Below are 5,540 nucleotides of genomic sequence, written 5' to 3' on the forward strand. Positions count from 1 at the left end.
CTTTTTGTTTCTTGCTTAATAAAGGCCTTTTTTGCCAAGTGAATTTTACCATAACCTGTGCAATCTGAATCTTGGCAAAAGGCTCAAGAAATAGCATAAGTCTTCCCATCTCCTGTGTCCCCCTAAAGCAGACCTTGCCTGAGGGTCTGCTGCAGATTCCAGCTCCCATCTCAGCCATGCACACCTTGTTGAGTCTGTACAGGCCACAAAAATTTTCTGCCTTCCTTGCCAGGGATTCTTCTGTTCCTGGTGATGTCGAGGACTTAGTCTGGCTGCAGCCCATTGTATTTGAAGAACAAAACCTTCATGTGGCTAATGTGGCATCTGGGATTTGGGCCTCTGACACTGACTCTCACCTTCCTTCAGCACTGGCAGGTCTTGGCTCGGTTCTGTCCAGTGTTCTCCTCAGTGTGTCCAGAGGATTTGCTTTTTTCTTCCCAAATTCTGCTTTAAATAACCACAACCATATTGTCATGATGATAATCGGAGGCAGCAGAAGACATGCCATGCTGCCTGATATGTTATTAAAAAAAAAAAAGGAAAAAAGGAAAAAAAAATCCCTTTCTGAAGAGCACTTCTTCACACTCTGCTTGAGTGAGGCTTCGAGTTAGGGTGCAAGAGTTGCAGTTGCGAAGTGGAGCGGGAGGAAGCGCTGTGGCTCCGTCATAGAACTACTCACACCGGGGGCAGTTAGAAATGTAACCTCTTGGGGACGTTTGAGGTGCACAGAGAGAGTTGCAGTGCAGGGCAAGTGCTTGATGGTGTGAGTTAGCAACAGACATGGAACTTCCAGCTGTCAGGTGTATCATGCTCCTGACTGAGTTATGGAGAAGGTTTGCTGTAGTGGCCTGGTAAAGCCAAATTAATTTTATGTGTTCTTCCACCATAGTCAGCAGAGCTGCACCATGAAATGCAAACCTGTTGTAGGATTCCACTCTTGTGTTGGAGAAGGCCAGGCTGCTTCGGAGTGGGTCCCCTGTCTCTGGTAGGGACTGGTCAGCTGTGAACCTGCTATTAGGAATCGTTTTTTGGTTCTGCTCTTACGAAGGCAGTGTTAATCCTTTTTTGTATCACACAGGGTGCAATCATTTTATTCCTCCCTTCCCCCTTCTCACATGGCATCCGTTGCTGGCAATGAACACACGGAAACGCTGGTGGCAAGGACTTAATCAGATCAGGCCTGGGGTATGTGGTGTCTCCTGTAGCACCCAGAATACTTAGGTGGGTATTTAGAGTTACATTTTTATAGTTCATTAAATTAAAAGAGAACAAACATTGAACAGATTATTTTTTTTCCATGCTGTGATGCCAGTGTTATGAAACCAGAGGAACAGTATGGAGTTATCAACTTTGTTAGTCTTGGGCATGTAGACCCAGGCAAAATAGTCACCTGACAGTGTATACAAGGGAAGAAAAGAGATGAGATTTTTACGTGGGATAACGTAGATGAGCTCTACTGGACCAGAACAAGAATTGCAAGGTGCAAGTGAGAGTTGGGTTCTCCTCATTCTGGCCCTGGTTCTGTCAGGGTCACTAAATGCAGTGTCTAAAGCTGGGTTGTCCTCTCACAGTGCAGTTTAGGCGTGGTGTCGTGCTGCCTCCTGCACCACCCCTGCATCACCTGAAACCCTCAGCTTCACAGAAACATCCTTAGGATTCCTGCTCTCCACTTAGCTGTTATAAAACTCTTTAAAAAAAGGTTAAAAGGAGGTAGCCACATGGTTTGGTGACCTCCAGCTGCAGCTGGGACTGGGGGAGGAGGAAGAGGAGTGGCTGTCCACAGAGCTAACCTGGTGCACAGTAGCAGTCGTGTGTCTTGACTTTAGAAGGTCCCTGCTCCATGACACAGGTTTTACTCAGTGCTGTAATATTTAGATGCTCAAACTATGAAGGGGTTTCCCTGCAGCATCTAGTATCTTACTCCATTATCCTTATTGCCTGTGCCGATGTAACAGCTATTGTAATTTGCTTTCCATTGATGTCTGACATGTACCTCCCAGCTACTGCATCCTCAAAGAGTGGTAATTTACTCCCAGAAGTGCACTTTACTTGCAGCTCGCACACCAGAAACAGGAAGGGACCCGGAAAATTCTTAAATAAATTAAAATAATTATACATAATACTGTGTACCTAATGCAGCAGGATTAGCCAGACTTCTCCTTTTCTGAGCAACATGGCTGCAGTCAGAGCTTTGTCTTTTCTGCAAAATCTCCCTTTTTAATACATGTGATGCTTCTTCGAACGTCTTACAGAAGTGCCCAGAGCACATTACTGGGATCTCGGTGGCAGCTCAGCGAGAACTCGGGAGCTGGACTGAAGTTGCAGAGACATTTGCATTAAGAAGAAAAAAAACGCACAAGGCCTAACATTTGTTTGTACGTGTATCTTCCTTAGTAGATTAAAGTTGCCTGTTTTGAGTTCACCAGCAATAAAAAAAAACAACTTGTGATTTATCTACTTTGTCCTAACTGCAGCAGGGAGGGAGAGCCCATTGCTGCTTTTCTTTTCCAGGGGGTGGTGGGTGTTGGGATATGGACTCCACTTACCTCGAGGCTGCAGTTTTGCTTCCCTTCTCTTGCTTGTCTCTTGTACGGTCCACCCTAAGGGATCTCAAAGTACACGATGAAATACAGACATCTGTTCATACTCCAAAGATCTTGCCAGAGGGAGATGGTTGATTTACAGCAGGACCACACTGCGTTTCAGTCGTTGGTGTTGTAACTGAGAGAACTGTGTGCATACATACCAGGTACTACTGTGCCTTTGGTCTGAGTGCGTTTTGTAATTAAAGCAGAATAATTCAATCAAGGTTTTGCTTGACTAGTCCTGTGACTATAAAAGGTAACGCCCCCCAAAAAAAAATCTGCAGGGCTTTAACTGGTCTGAGAATTAAGAAGCATGTGACTGAAGTCCTCCCGAGTGCAACAGCATTGCTCTGCTGCCGACTCGTTTTTTGAAACCTGCATGGAAAGAAAGGGGTTTTCTTTCTTCACAGGAACTTCTGTCCTTTACTACGAATGTAACATGAGACACCACTAAGATGTGAAGTGAAACCAAATGTTTTTCTATTTTAGTTTATCCTGGGCTCTGAATACATGCTGTATGCCTGGTATTCAAGAGGAGGCTTGCAGACATGAGTTCTTTGCTTCAGTTGTGCCTGCAAGCTGCATGAGGAAGAGAGTAGTCTCTTCCCCTTCCTTCCTGCACATCAGCAGCTACCACGTCCGTCTGCGATCCATCCTCTGTTGTAGAAGGAAACCTCTCCTCTGGTGCAGCCCTTGCTGAGCCAGAAGCTGTTCCCACTGTGCATTCTGTCACCCAGCTGCTTTGGCACCTAATGACCAGATAGGGTCACAGAGCTGGTGAGACCTTGGGAGGGTTGTCCTTGCTTGGCAAACGACCTCCACTTGCACCTGACTTCCCTTACTCCCCTTGGAGTGTCCTGAGCCAGCCCCTGGCGATGGAAGCTTCCCTTTGTGCCATCTCCTGCCCCAGGGAATAGAGCAGCCACTTGAGATTTTAAGCTGACAGAGGTCAATCTCCACTTGGGTGGGGGAACTTTAACAGCTGGGCGGCTCTGGGCTTCAGGCTCATTCCTAGCAAGTCATCCACAGGCATGACAGTGAATTGGTACCACATGGAATGGCTCGTTTCTTCTAGGATGGCAAAGGTTTGCTCCATGGAGGGTTTGGCCGCTTGGTTCACTGCTCTGTGGACAAGAGGAAAGTTACAGAAGCAGGTGGTGCCCCCAGTACCTGCTCTGCTTTTGGCCCCTGGGCAGCTGGCACAGACACAGAAAGAAAAAGCCTTGTCTTGACAGAAGTCCTGGGGAGGGGTGGGGATGCGCTTGGGTAGATGTGTCGAAAGGCGCCGCTTCTTCAAATATGAGGCTGTGCTTTCCCACTGAGATCTCTACTACCTGCAGCAACAGAAAAGCCGTCCACTTGCCCCGAAGTCTATGACTGCCTGAACTTACTCTGAAGTAGAAGGTACGTTTAAAATCTCTAGCCCTCTTTTTCTCTAGGGTATACCTGACTTACATCTTTGTGGAAGTGTACATCACCTAGAGATATGCAATCTAGTGCTCGTTAAGCCAGTATAGGTACCAAAAGCCATAGAGTGCTGTGCTCCCTCCTCTTAAGTTAATCATGCTGAGAAGCAGCACACCTTGGCCCACAAAGCACGCTGTCATGTAGCTCTGCCACTTCAGCACCTGAATTAGTACAAGCGCCTACTCAGGAATGCGTTTTGCCTTATAAAATGTACTCGTAATTCCGTGGGTTCCAGTGGAAATGTCGGTCATGCTTAAGAGGGAGAAAGGGCTGAGATCCAACATAAGCTTCATCACTGCTTATGATCTGACTCAAGAGCATCTTGTTTAAAGTTTCAGCTACTTAACTGAGACCCCAGAGTAACCAGATGTGGAAGGTGACACGTCACAGCCTCGGAGCAGGCATCACACACGTGATGTGCAGCTCCAGTGTGCAGCCAGGACGAGCTCCCACACTGCAAGGACTGTGATGAGCAGAGGGGGTGATACGAGCACTGCTGGTAACGGTGTCAGAGCGAGGGCTGGTGGTGACATCTACATTCCCAAATTTTCAAGAGCTGGGCAGGTTGGAAGCAGCTCTTCCATGTTCTCTGTATTTGGGACTTCTCACAGGTCTAAAGCAAACTAGCAGGTTTTGTTTTATTCTAAGAAGGAGACCATTTCCTTGACTCCTTACTCTGGAGTCTGGGCAGATTACTCCTGCTTTTGTAGCCACTGGATCTTGTGATGTGAATGGCCTTCATTAGTGACTCAGAAAATAGCGATTTTAAAATAGTAATCCCAAATGCTTGACGTCAGTTTGTATTTATGCTTTAGTCAATTTAGGAGCTTAAGACCCTTAAGTATCTGGTGGTGCTGTTTGTTTGTACTGTTGTGTGGCATGCTGTCCTGCTTTGATGTTATAATGGAGAAGGAAGAGAAGGAAACACAAGCAATTTGCTCTTTAATAAAAATAAGTAAATATATGCAGTTGAGAGAATATTTATTAAATATGTGAGCTGAGATATGTATAGTGCTGGCCTTTCAAATATGGAACACTTCCCCATGCAGAATTTCTCCCTCCTTTGTGGTTAATCTCCTTTGCAACGTATCTATATTGCTACTTCATTATGGTTATTTACCTACTATTTTGGGAATGAGAATAGTTTTGTCTTTGTTTTTCACTGAATGTTCTCTAAGTGCTTTTCACAAGCTAGTGAAATAATTCTCACTTCAGGCCTTGAATTTGGTCAGGATTAACCCCAAATAGCACTGGTGAGGAGCTGATGAAAATGTCCTGACAGCTCCCAGAAGGTCATTTCAGACATGGGAAGTTTAACATTTTACCTGCTTCCCAGTTTTCCATATCTGAGGAGTAAGTTAAAGTTCCAAGGAAGTTGGGGAACTGGTGAAATGCTACCCGGTTTCCACTGTCTGAAGCCAACCCAGAAATTGTTTGTACATCATCACATCACTCCATCTGCCCGAGTCAAAGCTGGCACATGAAGGG

This window comes from Apaloderma vittatum, unplaced genomic scaffold (genome assembly GCF_000703405.1).
Source record: "Apaloderma vittatum isolate BGI_N311 unplaced genomic scaffold, ASM70340v1 scaffold3640, whole genome shotgun sequence".
Taxonomy (NCBI): Eukaryota; Metazoa; Chordata; class Aves; order Trogoniformes; family Trogonidae; genus Apaloderma; species Apaloderma vittatum.